At 43.8% G+C, this 18,337-nt stretch overlaps 1 long non-coding RNA gene across 1 annotated transcript in view; it reads right to left on the bottom strand.

Annotated features, from left to right (window-relative positions):
* Positions 1–18,337, bottom strand: part of LOC145981545 (uncharacterized) — a 276,942-nt gene that overhangs the window by 107,380 nt on the left and 151,225 nt on the right. The gene's annotated exons all lie outside the window — the stretch shown is intronic.

Raw genomic sequence — 18,337 nt, 5'->3', positions numbered from 1 at the left:
TTTCTCACATATAGGCGTACGTGATGAATCCGCAAACAGATTTTTTTTTGCTAAGTCATGAATTGGAGGGTTCTATGACAAACTATATTAATTCTCGTAAGAGAACAAAACATGTCCTACGGGGCAAGTTAAGGGGGCATGTGCATGGCCAAAGTAGCAGCTGGCCTCTCCCCTTTCAACGTGAACTTGGGAGTGGCGCAAATTCCACGCCGGAACAGGCATTCTGCCCGGTACGGAAGTTGATGTTTATCGCGGCGTTACAAATCCAGCCGGTTGTACGGAAGCTGATCTTCACGTGTATTTTTCACGAGACACGCTAAACGCCACGTGCATACGCAAGATCATGGCCTTGCGTAAAAAAAAATCAAAAAATTTAAAAAACAATAAGACTTTACCGCCGGGCAAACTGCTCGAAATAGACGTCAAACAGAACACGGCTAAATTGATGATGAATAGCATGTATGGTCAGATGTACGAATTGAAAAACATTCCAGAAGAGATTCGCCCGCACGTCAATCAATTCTACGTTCGAAGGCCATACGGGAAAACCTTTACTTTTTTGGTTGGGCACCACGCCAGGGGGGCCAGGAATCCTAAAAAACAACAATTATTATTATTTTGTCTGTTTGCTTGCGTCACAATACACGCGCACGCGCGTGTGTGTGTGTGACACATCGTTCCCCCGAGAGAGGTTTACAAAAATCACGATATACAAACATTGTCGGAGTTGGAAAATTACGATATGGTGTATTCGCTCATTACTGTTGCCAGCCATAAATATCTTTTTCTCTTTTCATCTTACAGCAACGCTGGCATCTCTATTTTTTTTTAGTTGTAAGTAAATTGCCAACACACTCTAGTTAATAATGCTACATATTATACACACACACACGCACACACATACTGCGTTGCCATCCACCCATCTCTCTCTCTTTTACGGCAGTGCCGGCTCTCTTTGTTTAGTATATGCAGGTTGGCAAACCTCAAGCAAATTGCCAGCCCCTTGCTTTAGGCTAGGTTAGACAAAAAAAGCTGTAGGTGGGCTGTCGGTTGTTTAACTCTTCCCTCTCTCTCTCTTTTTTGTAAAAAACTATGGCAAAAATACCAGTAGGTTGCCAATTTTGCTTTATGCACTAAGGCAAGTCTTAAGTAAACTTGCCAGCTCCTTGCTTTAGGCTAGGTTAGACCTGGTTAGGTTAGGTTGGGTTAGGTTAGGTTAGGTTAGGTTAGGTTAGAGTGGGTGTTGGCAGCTGTCGGTTGTTTAACTCTTCCCTCTCTCTCTCCTCTCTCTCTCTCCTCTCTCTCTTTTTTGTAAAAGGCTATGGCAAAAGTACCAGTAGGTTGGCAACCTTGCTTTATGCGCTGTAACGCAAGCCTCAAGCAAGATTGCCAGCTCCTTGCTTTAGGTTAGGTTAGACCAAGACAAAAACCTTGGTGATTTTTTTTCGAGTAGGTGTTGGCAACACTGCAAGCCCCACTTCCGGTTGCAGAACTCTCAAGCAAGATTGCCAGCTCCTTGCTTTAGGTTAGGTTAGACCAAAAAAAACCTTGGTGATTTTTTCGAGTAAGAAGTTGGCAACACTGCGAGCCCCACTTCCGGTTTGTGAACTCTCAAGCAAGATTGCCAACCCCTTGCTGTTTTAGGTTAGGTTAGACCAAAAACCTTGGTGATTTTTTCGAATAAGCAGCTGGCAACACTGCGAGCCCCACCGAGCCCCATTTTCGGGCGCAGAACCGGCCTTAGGCACCTACTACCTTGAAAACACACATGTGGAAACGATTCACGCTTCGGGGAAATTACAAATGGGTCGACATCCTGCCGGAACTCGTCGACACCTATAATGATACGGTACACAGAACGATAGGCATGAAGCCAGCCGACGTTACCAAGTCCGACGAGCAGCGTTTAATTTCTACAGTTTACTGTCCAAAGTACACACCCACGACAAAAAAAGCTAAATACAAAATTGGAGACCGGGTGAGGATCAGCAAATTCAAACGCACCTTCGAGAAGGGATTCACAAAAAATTGGAGCACGGAACTCTTTACGGTGGTTCGAGTTCTACCCGGAAACCGACACACGTATATAATAAATGATAGTAGCGGCGAGATTTTGAAAGGAAGATTTTACGAAGAGGAACTCTCTAAAACGAAACACCCCGACACGTACCTCATCGAGAAAGTATTGCGTAGGAAAGGTGACAAACTGTTTGTCAAATGGCTGGGACTTCCGGAAAAGAGTTGGATCGACGCGAACGAAGTGATCTTGTGAGTACGTGGAACGTGGTGAAGCGTCTACCGGATCTGGAAAGTCAAACGAGAAAAAAAAAGAACGGCGAGTTGCTTCCCGACAGCATCCGCTGTCTGATCGTAGGTCCTTCGGGATGTGGGAAAACGACACTGCTCGTGGACAATTTTCTCCTCGCACCGAATTGGTTAGATTGGAAGAACAGGCACCTGTACGTGTTCTCGAAAAGTTTGGAGCAATCCAAATACCAGCAACTGATGAAACTGTACGATGGTCTGGACATTGCAACGTTCGCCTCGGAAATAAAACCACTCGACGATTGTCGTGAAAATTCAGTCGTTGTGTTCGACGACGCCATCCTGGAAAATCAAAATGAAATTCGCAACTTTTTCACGCAAGGTCGTCACAAAGGAATGGATTGCTTCTACCTAGCTCAAACGTTTTCCAAAATTCCAAAACAGTTAGTACGCGACAACGCTAATTTCATATGTTTGTTTCGTCAAGATCACACCAACCTCAAGCACGCGTACGATGACTACGTAGGCGGAGACATGAACTACAATCAATTTTCGGAAGGCTGCTGCTCTACTTGCTGGAACGGCGACGATTTCGGATTCGCAACGATCGACATGACGAGAAAACCCAACGACGGAAAATACAGAAACAAAATCAACGACTTTCTAAACGTTGCAACGTTGTGAGAAACGACGTGTATAAATAACGTCATGACGAAACGAAAAATCGAAGACGAAAATCTCAAGCTTCGCGATTACCTCGCGAAACGCTTCAAAGGTTGGAAATCCGAGAATCGCGGATTCTACGAAGAGAAGAAACGTCAGGATCAACCCGTGATCGATGCCATCAGCAGTCTAGGTAAAGAAATTAAAAGTGTCACGGAACAAAATAAAAATTTGATTAATGAACTTGTACCGCTCGCAGCTAAAAGTTACGCCGTACCCACACCCATTTCGAGCATTCCTTCGACGCCGTTCGAACTGAAGGATGCACCGGCACGACGTCGAGCCATAGGCAGCACGTCTTCGGATAAAATCGAGTTGGGACCTTTGGCACGAGACTACCTGAGCACGGGGAAATTCGACAAGGATGAAGTGTTCGGATTGTATCCCAGCATGGAAACCAGCGAAGGCGGCGGTGTGGTGTGGAAGATTGGGAAATCGAAGGTGACCTTCGAAGGCAACGACATTAAAGTCAATTTAGGCGACAAGGATAGTTGGAACAGGTATCCGGGTACGGTGGGACTGTGGGAACTCGTTGCCAAAAAGCAGCCGAAAGATTACACCGACGAAGATTACCAAAGTTACAAGGAAATTCTGATCATGACGGATGCCTTGTACCAGAACAACGACGCCTCGCAGAATAGGGTGAAATCGAGCAGCGGCGAGAAGTACAGGAATCTCATCAAACCGATTTGGAACCAGGTCAAAACAGGCAGCGGCGTCAAACGCTACAACACGTTACCCAAAGAATTCGTTTGGGTGGACGACGTTAGGAAACTCGTGGACCGATTGTTGGTGATAGCCGGCGAAGAGAATGCAGGCAATCGTAATTTCTACAACGAGAAGGTTGGCATCGTGGACATGATCAGCACGAAACTTTCCAACTTCATCCTGAACGACGACAAGGGCATAGGTTACCTGATCAAAATCATCAACACGCTGCCTCCGAAATTTTGGAACGTGGCCGAAGGAAAGGGACTCGTGAACGACATCATCAACAAGTTACCTTTCGAGATGCATCTACCTGGCTACCAGTACTGCGGACCGGGTACCAAACTCGAGAAAAGATTGGAGAGAGGAGACAAGGGTGTGAATCCGTTGGACGCGGCATGCAAAGATCACGACATCGCCTACAACACCACGCAGACGGATCTGGACGCACGTCACGAAGCAGACAAAAAATTGGAACATGCAGCTTTCGAAAGGTTCGTGAGCAGAGACGCATCGCTGGGTGAACGGGTCGCCGCACTGGGTACCACCATCGCCATGAACACAAAACAAAAATTGGGGTGGGGTATATAAATAACATACCGTAAAAAAAACTACACAAGAAAAAATCTCAGAATATATATATAAATAACATACCGTGAAAATAACACATAGAGCATCAACATGAAGCCCAAGGGTGTCGTGTACCAGATACCATACTCCAATCTTAAAAATCTAGGTGCCCTCGATGGGTTACTCACCAAGAAACAACGCGAGAAGAAACGTTCTTGCTAGTCGAAAGGACACGGAATGAAATTGCTGCTCAGCACACCTCAATTGAGACGCTTGCAGCGTTCGCGGAAACAGCAAAAGATCGGAGGTTTCATATTCAGCATCCCCGCCATCCTGGCAGCATTGGGGGCCGTTGGAAGTTTGGCCGGCGGAAGTGCCGCCATCGCGAAAACCGTCATCGACTCGAAGAAGAACAAGGCCGAGTTGGAAGAACAGAAACGTCACAACCTGGCCATGGAGAAGAAAAAAGGAAAGGGCGTGATGAAGAAGTTTAAAAAAAAGAAACAGAAGCACTCACCAACCGAGACATTGAATCTCTGATCGGACCGTTACAAATCAAACACTTCAGAGGAGTTTTCATGTCCGACTCGTTACCTTCAAGCGTTAAAAGAAGAGAATGCGGAGTAGTCAACTTGGACGGTCAAGAAAATCCAGGCACGCATTGGATATGTTACCACAAAAATGATGATAAAGCATTCGTTTTCGATTCTTTCGGAGGTGTTCCACCTACAAATTTAATTCATTATCTGAAAACGAACAAAACCTCTATATACTACAACGACGAACGCATTCAAAATTTCGGAGACGTAAACTGCGGTCATCTCTGCCTCTCCGTGCTCGCGTTTCTCTCTAAAATAAATAACCCTACGATCGAGGATTTCCAGAAAGCATTGTGGAACCTCAAACAGCATCACTAGGATGGGCGTGTTCCATCTCACGAGCGAATCTTCAATCTTGAAACTCACGCTGCACGACGACATCGTCTATCCTAAATCCGTGGCTCTGCGTGCATTCTACAGCATGTACCTCATACCTAACGTCACGCAGCACAACAACAAAATTAGCGTCGGAAGCGAACACATCGTCGTCACGCCAGGACAATACAATCTTTCCACTTTGCAAGCTCAATTACCCAAAGGCACATACCTTTCTCAAAATTCGGTCACGCACAGAGTGGAAATCCTATCCGCGACGGAGACCGTGGACCTGGGCACCATGGGAGAACTTTTAGGTTTCGAGAACGACACCAAACTCGAAGCTGGCATCAAGCACGTAGCAACCAACATTCCTAAATTCTTGGCCATAGAGACTCTGAACGTACACTGTAACGTGGCCGAAGGCATGATCACGAAATCTTCGGACGGATTGTTAGGAAGTCACAAGCAGACGGGAATCATAGCCACTTTCAAACCAAGTTCCGAGTTCATGGAACCGATCATCTACACGCCCTCTTCGCCGATCTATTTTCCAGTATGTCGCAACAGCATAGACGACATAGAGTTGGTGGTGACGAACGAGAAAGGAGACGTGGTAGATTTCGCAGGTGCCACTACGACGGCCATCGTGGAGATCAACGTATAATAAATAACCATACATGTAAAATGGAGCAAATCGAAAGTTACGAATTGCAATCTTTCCCTCCCAACCGTCGCACGTTCGCCAATCTGAACGAAGCGAACAGGGAGATCGAATACGACGTGGACGTAGGCGACGGGTTTATTCATCCTCACAGAGCGGACCTCTACCTTCAATTCGACGTGGTGAAGAAAGAAAGCGCAGACGCGTTTCCCGCAGCAGCAAACTTGATACTCGTGGACAACTTCGTGCCTCACCTGTTCTCGCAGGTGGAGGTGAGGAAACACAACACCGTCATCGACAGAATAGATTATCCAGGCATCACGTCGACGGCAGTGGGAACGTTGAAATTATCCAAAACGGACGCAGCGTACTACCAGGCCGGGGGATTCGAAGCCGGGACCAAAATATCGACGAAAAGTCACACGGTGCTCTTTCCCATGCGTCTGCTGCCTGGTTTCTTCTCGGACTACAAGGAGATCATGTGGAAGGGAGGACTGAGGATCACGTTTCGAAGAGCGGCCAACGACAACGACGCACTGATGCGATACGCTACTTTGGGTCCGGACGGCACCACGCCGATAGCCAACACTTTACCCGAAGCAGCGAAATGCGTCATCCGGTGCATGGAATTGAGAATGCCGGTGGTGGAATACGAAACAAACTACGCCCTCAAGTACAAAGCGGAGATCTTGAAAAGTCCGCAGGTGCCGATTCACTTTCACGGTTACCAGTGCGTGCAGAAGATGGCGTCGGGAAGTCACATGGAATTCGACGTGACGACACAGTTCAACAACATACAGTTCGACATGCCAGATTTCGTCGTAGTGCTCTTTCAGACCGGACGCGATAACGATCAGGAAAAAGATTCCAGCAAGTTCGACGACTGCAAGATCAAGAACGTTTATCTGAAGAACGGTAGGAACGAAGTGTTCCCGCGCGAGAATTACAACCTCGACATGACCAAAGACGATTACCTCAAACTTTACGAAGCTTACACGGCTTACAAACGCGTGACCGAAGGAAGCGTGGACGTGTACTACGCGCCCAGCGAATTCAAAGCACGGAGACCCATGACCGTCATCAACACATCTAAGAGGAAGCAAGTGGTGGTCAACGATCGTACCAACATCAAGATTGTATGCGAGTTCCACGATGCCTTGCCTGCAGATACTCTGTGCAGTGTCATTCTTATTGCAGAGAAAACATTTGTGTATGACGTCAAGAATGAAAGAGTAACTGAACAGTTTTAAATAAATAAAAAAAATAGCACACAATAAGAAATGTGGAATTTTATATATATAAGTACAAATTGCAATTAGCAGTTTCCAGAAGTTTAATTTTGCTGTGCCATGCATGCATGTAATTGAGGAAGTGGAAGTAAATTAAAATTGTTTTTTTTTCGCATTGCCTATTACTTTTTGTTACACTCTGGGCAGGTCTTACTAGTTTGGAGGCGATAGTGGCCCCACGGAAGTGTATGGACCCCACATTCAAGAATACACCTCTTGTCGTCGTGTGCATCCAGAGCAACTTTCCTGACAATATTAGTTGTAAGCACATGATCGACGCTTTGGATACGATGCTCTTTTTGTAGAATGGGCGATTTTGTTCTGAGGCACTCGAGGTAATCCTCAAACTTGAGGTGCTCCCGAACCACTTGCCTGCTTACACCCTTTGCCTTTTTTGTTACAGAACCCTCAGCCCGGATCGCATAGGCTTTGGCACGAAGTCCAGCAAACTCCACAATCACATCCCCGTCTTTCTCGTCCTTGAGTTTGCCGGGTATTTTTTTGTTCCGGGGCAGAATTCCATACCGGTTTAGCTGGGGATAGCCCGATGTGTCGAAGAGCTTGACAAGAGCTGGAACTTTGGCTATATCACCATACGCATCGGCCGTGCGAACATGGTACACCAAGCTGTCTGTGTCTGTGTAGAGGAGCGAGATATTGTGGTTGTAGTGTGCACGTAGTATGCCGTAATATGTCTCGAACATGCACAACTTGCTCAGATCCAAAACTGCAGCTCCCACATAGATGGGCTTGTTGAGTAGCACCTTGCCCCGGTTCATGTGAATCAGAGACATCTGTTCGTTGTAAATTGTTCGAGACCTGAACAGCGGGCTTGCAACAAGTCGACGACACTGTGTTTTCTTCGTCACCAACCTCACATCAACGCGATTTCGCACATTCTCCATGGTCTTCCCAAATACCGCATTGTTCATTAATTTGAAAAAATCGCGATCAAGTTCCGAAGTGGCATCAGTGCGATGTTTGGTGTTCAGTTCGATGTACGGCTTCAACCATGGAGACTGCCTGAACAAGAGCACGTGGTAAACTGCTTTGACCGAGACCCCTTGCTGCATTAACCACTGGAGGTTCCGGTAGTGTAGCACATAACGCTTTTTGGGCTCCAAGTCCATGACGAGCTTCGGTTGATCCGAGCCAGGTGGACACTTGAATTCCGGAGCAGGCGAAAGGTCACAGAATGTATCCTGCAGCTTCTCGGGGAAGTCAAGGTCCACCTCGGCAAAAAACCCAAACTCGTCGCACTCTTTTTCGATGTCGTGGTATAAAGGATCAACCCACTTAAACTGTCCTGTTGGGAGTGGCTGCATCATGGAGTGCCCGTAAAGATTATTCACGTCAGTGTACATGATGTAGCTTGATGGTTGGGAGGGGTCGTAACCAGTGGCCATGTGGTGATTGTTGGCGTGTGCGAAGCGTTGCGACACTTGGACCATGCCGCCCCGGATAGCTCTCTCGATAAAAAGCATGATATCATTATCGGAGATAAGTGAAAGTTTAACTTTAGTCAGCAGGAGCATGGCCGACCATGCCAGTCCAGGAAGGCTGTAAAAATATACAGGGTCCAGGTTGTAAATGTTTATCGCAGTCGCCCGAAACGCCTGGAACACATCGGCAAGAAGCGTCACATCAAGCTTCAGGTATGCATCGTGGTAATCACCGAAAGTTCGGCAACCCAACTCGACCCACATAGACTGAGCATGCTTGTACTCCTCGTCGGTAATACCAGAACCTCTCAGCTGGCTGTAGAACTTATCCTGGGGAGGCAGCAACTCTTCTTCGAACTTGGAAGGGTCTGTGACGTATTCGTAGGGGTAGACCCCTTTACGTCTGATGAGTGCGACATCTAAGTTCGGGAAACTTGATGTAGTAATGGCTAGTTGGTCGTCTCTGAGCTTCCCAGCAAGAGCATCGAGGCTTGCCTGGAGGAACCTCAGAGAGTCGAGGAACCGAAGCTCGATGCTGTTGCTTGAGTTGGGGATCGGCACCCACTTGCTGATGCTAATATAACGCTCCTCGTTCTGTGCCAGGACATTGATTCTCGCATTGTCGTACCCTAGATGTGTAACCAAGTGATGGAAATCATATCCCGAGCCATTGTGAAAAAAGACCGGTATGAAGCGCGGGTCCCTGGCTCTCAAGTTACATCTGTTGCACCACGGGCCAATGTAGCTTCCGCTCCCATAATGGTCATGGTGGTGGACCTTTTTGTTATCGTCAGTGAAGACCGAGTTGCAAACAGGACAATTTAGAGCCATTTCGTGCTGATGCTTGTCTTCCGGAGACAGAGGCAGCATGGGCTTGGGGGCCAACAGCACCTTCCCTATCTTGATGGCTTCCTGTTGCATTCTCTCCAGGAAGTGTTTGACCGGGTCGGGACCGCGATACACATAGGGCTCGGAGGCAATATGTTGGTCTCGCCACACCACAACATAGGAGTAACTCGAGGCCTCGTGGATTTGGAAAGGAATGGTAGAGGATGTTTCGGGGTTGGGCTCGCAGTTAGACAGAGGTTGAAGAAAGGCCTCGAAGTCTGCTACAATATAGGCAGGATGCTTCACCATAGCACTGTGCATGCGAAAGCACTCTACTGCACCAGGTTCGGGCAGGATAGTTCGTGCAGGCTTGTTGGTACCACAGTAGAACATGTGGCGAGCTAGCTTCTCAGCAGCAATGTTGGGTCCTCGAGAGTGTTTGAATTTATAATGGTTTTGGTTGTCGAAAGTGGACAGGCACCTGCGACACACCACGATGTGACCATTATGTCTATTTTTCTGATTTGAAACAAGTCTGGAAAGAGAGCGAATAAGGGTGTAATGGTGATGGGTTTCGTCCTTGATGAGCAGGAGGTTGATTTCTCGTACCTCGTTGTTGTTGCCCACGTTGCTCACCCGGATGGGGTGGACCTCATTTTTGTTCTCGGTGAGACCGTAAACATTGATGGCTAATTGTAGGCCCAACAAGTCACGAGCACGAACCTCAAACTTGCGAATATGCGAGACTTCTACAGGGTAGGCAATCCCGGCCATTGCATCCTCCAGTTCCGACTCATACTGCTTGTAGTGTGCAACATAGCGTGGACTGTTTTCCCTAGGTATAGGGTGTAATGCTGCCAGCACCGACCAGAGGAAGCATTTGGTGTCTTTGTTCTGAATATTGAGAACAGCTTTCCTTGCTTCAACCTCGGGTGGCAGGGCAATATAGCTAGACCCTGCCAGTGGCAGGGACTTGCTAAGTTTCAGACAAAGTTCGTGGGGGTCGCCACACAGCGAACCGCCCGAGCCTTTAGCCCGATGCTCCTCGTGCTTTGCCACAAACTCCTCGACAAACTTGTCGTAGATGCTGTCGAGGTCAGTGATATCTGCCTGATGCAGTGTTTTTGCTTTTGTGGCATGGAAGAATTTATATATTTCATCAGACGGTTTCTTATACTTGCAGCATAGCACAGCATAGAATTTAGTGGAGTATGTAGCCAATGCATCGTTGAGGATGGATATTATCTTAGCTCGCTCGCTCTCCAGAAAACTACGCACATCGCAGAAGCTGTCTGATGTTATGTTAAAGTCTTCTAATAAATGCTCAAACGCAATTCGGTCTGCTTTCTTCGCCAGCTTGACGCGTTTGGCAGGTGGCGATGCATCGAGGGAGGTTACTTCTACCTTTCGCTTGGAAGGTTGCGTTAGAGATGTTCCAGTGCTCTTGCAAGTAAGCTGGTGTCGCTTGAAGTTATCAATATTAAAATTTATTCCACACTTAGAGCACAATTTGGTTGCACATATTCGCTTTCCCGGCACACAAGTACGACAGTGTCTTTGAAAATGTTTACTTGACATAGTAATTTGGCACGTAGGGCAATTTTTTTCAGAACGCATAATGCAGAGATTTTTTGGGGGTATGTTATTTAATACCTAATGCTGTGCAATGCAAAATATAATTGTTCACTTTTTTTTTAACTATTTTTTATGACCTTACTTGGTTTTTTTTTTCGCCAAATTATATGCTTCTAGTCTCCTATACAATACAATATACGTACAATATTGTCAACAGTATCATATTTGAGCAGGTCGCTTGTCACCTAAACACTACAGCTCACAGGTCGGCAAAATCTGACATGAAAGCAGATAATACGCTTATGCCTTATTTATATGTAATTTTCACGGGCGTTCAATATTGTCAACAGTATTATATTTGAGCAGGTCGCTTGTCACCTAAACACTACAGCTCACAGGTCGGCAAAATCTGACATGAAAGCAGATAATACGCTTATGCCTTATTTATATGCAATTTTCACGGGCGTTCAATATTGTCAACAGTATTATATTTGAGCAGGTCGCTTGTCACCTAAACACTACAGCTCACAGGTCGGCAAAATCTGACATGAAAGCAGATAATACGCTTATGCCTTATTTATATGTAATTTTCACGGGCGTTCAATATTGTCAACAGTATTATATTTGAGCAGGTCGCTTGTCACCTAAACACTACAGCTCACAGGTTGGGAAAATCTGACATGAAAGCAGATAATACGCTTATGCCTTATTTATATATAATTTTCACGGGCGTTCAATATTGTCAACAGTATTATATTTGAGCAGGTCGCTTGTCACCTAAACACTACAGCTCACAGGTTGGGAAAATCTGACATGAAAGTAGATAATATGTTTATGCCTTATTTATATATAATTTTCACGGGGCGTTCAATATTGTCAACAGTATTATATTTGAGCAGGTCGCTTGTCACCTAAACACTACAGCTCACAGGTTGGGAAAATCTGACATGAAAGTAGATAATACGCTTAAGTCTTATTTATATATAATTTTCACGGGGCGTTCAATATTGTCAACAGTATTATATTTGAGCAGGTCGCTTGTCACCTAAACACTACAGCTCACAGGTTGGGAAAATCTGACATGAAAGTAGATAATATGTTTATGCCTTATTTATATATAATTTTCACGGGGCTTTCAATATTGTCAACAGTATTATATTTGAGCAGGTCGCATGTCACCTAAACACTACAGCTCACAGGTTGGGAAAATCTGACATGAAAGTAGATAATACGCTTAAGTCTTATTTATATATATAATTTTCACGAACGTACAATATTGTTAAGAGCGTCAGTTTCCGTAGAGCTCTCTTTTTCCATCTTCCCTCTATACAGTGAAGCTGTAGAAGACACAATTAGCTAACCTAGCATACAACATACTTTCCTAATTAATATGGATATTGTCACACATTCCTCTTATTTTATACTGTTGTAAATGGAAAAGATTATGTACGGTAAATGTTTTGTACATTATAGGGAAAAAATGCAAAATATCCCCCAACTTTAATTCGATCCACCTCTGAATCGAATTTTTTACATATTTTCACGCCGCCATATGTTGTTCTATTTTGCTTCTTTTACTTGCCTTGCTTAATTAACTCTCGCTAATTAGCATTTTGTACACGCAAACATTCACATGTGCTTTTTATTATTTTGTGTTCGGTAAGTACAAGTATATTCTTACATAAATTATTGTTTAATTTAATAAATTGTAAACTCGGAGCCTGCTATACTTACATTCCTTCTGTCTATTGAAAGCAAATGTTGCATACATGCGGAAATAACACAGAAAAAAAAGCGGATGGAAGCAATTTAAAATCAGTGGAGCAAGGTTAGTATTACGAGAGCGTAAAAACATGTGCTTTCATTCAACTTCGAAAAATAAGAATAAATGTGTGCATACAGAACACATATGCTTTCTTTTCACAGTTGTAAAATCATATAAATTGTACATGAAGTAAGTTGCGGGAAGGCTCTCTCTTTTATGTCTGTGTATATGTTGTACAATTAGGTACAAATTGTTGTACAATTATTTTCCCCAGTTGTCCAGTTGGAGTTGGGGGCACAACACTGGTACTATTTGTAATCACAGTGCTTACTCATGTATTTTGTTTAATATTTTATTTCAAATTCACTGTCAGAAACTAGTGTTGCCAGTTCCTGGATGTAGGTTTACCTACTCTGTTGGTTGTCACTGTCAAGCTTCCAGTATTCGTACAGCATAAAAAGCTATAACCCCCCTCTCAAAATATATATATTGTATACGCCAAGATGCTCAATAGCCTAGCAACACATCATGAAAAAACATGCCAAGAGAACCCAGTGGGTTTATAAGTCAGTGCTGCCAACTCCTATTTGAGCAGGTCGCTTGTCACCTAAACACTACAGCTCACAGGTTGGTAAAATCTGACATGAAAGCAGATAATACGCTTAACTCTTCCCTCTCTTTCTCTCCTCTCTCTTTTTTTTTTGTAAAAAGCTGTAGGTGAGCTGTCGGATGTTTAACTCTTCCCTCTCTCTCTCCTCTCTCTTTTTTTTGTAAAAAGCCATGGCAAAAGTACCAGTAGGTTGGCAACCTTGCTTTAGGTTAGGTTAGACAAAAAAAAAGCTGTAGGTGGGCTGTCGGTTGTTTAACTCTTCCATCTCTCTCTCTCCTCTCTCTTTTTTGTAAAAAGTTATGGCAAAAATACCAGTAGGTTGGCAACCTTGCTTTATGCACTGTAAGGCAAGCCTCAAGCAAGATTGCCAGCTCCTTGCTTGAGGCTAGGTTAGACAAAAAAACCTTGGTGATTTTTTCGAGTAAGATGTTGGTAACACTGCGAGAAAATAGGGCTTATGCCTTACAAGAGCAAACCATCAAGGCGAGCCCCACCGAGCTTTACTTTCGGGTGTAGTGTTGGCAACACTGCGAGAAAAAGGTTGCCAGCTCCTTGTTTTAGGTTAGGTTAGACCAAAAACTTTGGTGATTTTTTTCGGGTAAGAAGTTGGCAACACTGCGCCTTACGAGAGAAATCCATTAAGGCGATCGAGCCCCACGACGAGCCCCACGAGCCCCAAATGATGATTGTGAACTCTCTATTTGCCCCTACTCATGACGGCATCTGGGGTTGGCCCACTACACGTCTGTGAGGGCATTGTGAATGCACACGCCTATACACGCATACTGGAGCGGCATCTTCCCACAGTGCGAAGGCACCTGTTCCACAGGCGGCGTCTCATCTTTCAACACGACAATGCCAGGCCTCATACAGCGCGGCTGACAAGAGAATGGTTGACTCGTCATCACGTGCAAACTCTGCCATGGCCACCATCGAGTCCCGACCTCTCGCCCATTGAGAATTTGTGGCGTGTTCTTAAGCGACGTGTGCAACAGAGGGGACCCACGACAGTAGCTGCTCTTATCGCCTGCCTGCAGGAGGAATGGCACCGCATCGATGTGGAATACCTTGAACGACTCGTCCGCAGCATGCACCGACGCATTGCCACAGTTATTCGCCGACGGGGCGGCGTCACACCATGGTAAACAGGATCCCCTCTAACAGTGGTCGAACTTCAATGTCACGTGTAGATGGACGAAAATGTTTTATTTTGTGTGGACACCATACATTTCTGCGTTGCAGCGGAAATTTATGTTTTCCTTTGTTCCATGTAGCCTGCTGAATAAAATATGTTCAGCATATGCATGTGTTCTCCTTCTTTCACAACGCACTCCTATATTTGTGACTGGTCGAACTTCATTGTCACTAAGGTTGTACGTTCTTCAGAAGCAGAATTAGCCATACACATTCTTCAGAAGCAGAATTAGCCATACACATTCTTCAGAAGCAGAATTAGCCATACACATTCTTCAGAAGCAGAATTAGCTATATGCGTTTGTATTACAAGGCCTACCTTAACAGAACTGTGGAAGTTGATGCACGAAGACATACAAAACAATAAAAGGGTAATAAACGTAATGTTACAAATCTCAATAATGGGGTGTAAAAATAACTGTAACAGGATAAGGAAAGAAGTTCCGTATACAAAAAACTTTGTCCGAGCGGTACGTTTACATTCGATACTCGATCCTCTGGCAATCAATATTGGCAAACAAGATTCATGCGGATGCACTTGTGTGTAAAAAAAAAGTTTGCTGCCTGCGTTAACAGAATTAACGAGAGGGAAAAAATAATTGCCAACATTCCTCTCAAATATTTGCGTAGTACTTCATGCAAATCCAAGTCGATGATTGACAAAAGAGTTGTTGCATGATTACTAAAACAAATAAAACTTCGCGCTTCTGGGCTGACAGAAAATCATTGTGAAAAGATATTGAAGTGTTAAAAATTTACGTGAATTAGATGATTTCGCAATTCTTTGCTATGGTTTTTTAGTTGACAGAGTCGGGTATAGAGGGAAGCACCGTCGCTTTAAACCTTTTCTGGACTTCCAACTCTTACATGTTCATTAAACCACAAAGCCTTCCTGCAATGTTTGGTAAATAGGTTTATATGGAGGTAGCTGCTGCAGTACGGCGACCTTTGATCACATTTTTTTTTCTTTCAAAAAGCTTATTTCAAATATACTTCGTAGTTCTTGTATTTTTGCATCTTCCTAAGAGTGGTCTGAACTAATTAAAGTCCATATGCCATACTTTTTATACAAGTGGCGCCATCTATTAGCAGAAATAACTCTTTCATTTGCAAAAAAAGATCTGCTACCTATTAGCAAGTTTCATAACTAGGGAACGGAACTTTATGTGCTAAAAAACTCAGAAATATTTATTTTTTATGTGTCATAAATGTTGAAAATATGTGATGAAAACAGGAAAATATGTGACAAAAATATAAAACATTTGGTAACAAAACAAAATATTACTTGCATTTTAAACACCTGAAATAAGTTTCTATATGCTTACCTCCTAGCGAGCTATTTTTTGGGAGAGTTGCAGTGGATCACCAATTCTTTTTTTTTTTTTTTAAATTCTCCATTGTAAATCTGTGACGATTATCTCTAAAAAGCATCTTATATTGTGAGAAAGATCGCTCCACGTCACATAAACAATTCTTGCATATTTGAAGCACGAATTGTTACTAACGCTGAAGTTTTCCAAAGCTTCATCTTCCTCTCCTTCACCTTCCAAAACACGTGCAATTTGGCACAAAGTTTGAAAATCTTGTTTTTTCCAAAAAAATGTCTGCACATTTAAACATTAGCACTTGTGCGTTGGATCCAGTGAGTTATTTCAGTTTCGTTTCTACTATACGGACTTCACCCACGGAAGCTGCAAAAGTGTTCGCGGACGATTCAAGCTTTCGTATGGAATTTTAAGGATGGATCCTTCAACACTTCTTGCAGAATTTCTACAGACTTCTATATGCGTCTTCTTTGTCGAGATCATTTACAACAGATACATTTTTTTTAAAAAAAAAGTTCTGGGCATAATATATGAAAGAGGTGCGGAGGATAAACATTTTTCCGTAGAGGACTTCGAGGTAGCTGAAGTCAATGAGCGATTTTATGCATTTAAAATGAAAATTCGCAAAATATGTATTTACATACGAAAAACTGGAAAATATGTGTTTTTATGTAAAATAAAATTTGCTGAGTTGACATATAAGGTTATGATAAGAATTTTATCAAAAACGAGGGTCTCTATCTTATCGCAGAAAAAACATTTATTTACCTAAAGTTCCGTTCCCTATTCATAACTAATGAATTGAAAAGTGGCCTACGCCATCTATGAGCAAAGGAATGAACTAATTAATTGAAAAGTGAATATCTACGTCATCTATGAGCATGCAAAAGCATCCATGGTATCTCGTCAGTAAGTTTGTCACTCCGAAGCCCAATTGTTCTACAACTGCTTATTAAAAAAATCAATGGGCAGTTAAATATTGCAGTTTGTTCGACACGTAAGATATTGGAAAGTACGTATGTGGTTATGGGTTTAAACAGCCATAATTTTAAATTATACATATTGTTGTCGTCGAAACTTGTTGATTTTATGAATGTGTTATTGAGTTAAAATATTGCAATGAACGAAACCAAATATTTAATTTGAAATTGTACAAATTGTGTTAGTGAACACAATAGTAAAATTAAAGATTTAAGTGGCGACGAGTATGAGATACAAACCTACGCATGCGAAGCACATTTTAATTTCGAATTATGGCTATATTTTCTAATATACGAGGGAGGATCAAATGAAAACCTTAAAAATTTATTATAAATTTCAAATGTTGTGGTATTGCTATGAAAGTTGGCAATATTGTTTCTAACAGTATTCTCTTTCTTCCAATAGGTGGCAGAAGAGTCTAGTCAAACAAGCGCCAGCACAGGAGCAGTTTCAATATGGCCGCCCCACTGTCCAAATGCACCGCATTAGAACAGCGTTCGGTGATCCGGTTTTTGAGTAGTGAAGGTGTGAAACCAATTGAAATTCACCACAGGATGGCAGCAAAGTATGGTGATTCGTGTTTGTCCCTGCAGCAAGTATACGAGTGGTGTAGGAAGTTTAAAAGTGGCGTAACATCTGTGGAGGATGCTCCTCGACCGGGACAGGCTCACCGCGTAGTGACCGACGACAACATTGCGTTAGTGGAACAGCTTGTAAAGGACAACAGGCGTATTACACTGAAAGAAATCGCAACAATATTGAATATGAGCTTTGGTTCAGCTCAACACATTGTGCATAATGTTCTGAATTTCAATCGGTATCGGCAAGATGGGTCCCACGTCAGTTGACCGCTGAATTGAAAGATCGTCGCGTCGACGCCTGTGAAGAACTTTTGCGTCGTTTCAACGCCGAGGGTGATGCATTTCTGGACAGGATTGTTACAGGCGATGAGACCTGGGTTCACTATCATCAACCAGAAACCAAGAAAGCGAGCAAGGAATGGCGGCATAGCTCTTCGCCGAAACCAAAAAAATTCCGCACTCAACCATCAGCAGGAAAGGTCATGCTCACTCTCTTCTGGGATTCTAAGGGAATAATTTTGGAACAGTAGATGGACAAAGGAGTGATAGTAACCAGTGCCTCGTATTCAAACTTGCTGAAAAATGAACTTCGGCCTGCAATCAGGCGTAAACGGCGAGGACTTTTGTCCTCAGGAGTACTCCTACAGCATGACAACGCCCGACCGCATACTGCCCGTTTGACCGTTGAGACTATCGATGACATCAAATTTGAGTCTCTCATTCATCCACCCTATTCACCAGACCTTGCCCCCAGTGACTTTCATTTGTTTGGACCACTCAAAGAAGCGATGGGCGGCAAACATTTCAATAGTGATGAAGAGGTGGAAAATGCGGTGCACGAATGGATACAATCTCGATCAAAAGAATTCTTCCACCGTGGTATCCATGCACTTCCAAAACGGT

The sequence above is a fragment of the Lepisma saccharinum genome, chromosome 29, assembly GCF_977018435.1.
Source record: "Lepisma saccharinum chromosome 29, izLepSacc3.1, whole genome shotgun sequence".
In the NCBI taxonomy this organism is placed as follows: Eukaryota; Metazoa; Arthropoda; class Insecta; order Zygentoma; family Lepismatidae; genus Lepisma; species Lepisma saccharinum.
Note: the sequence above shows the minus strand (reverse complement) of the source record. Positions and strands in the feature narration are given on the sequence as shown.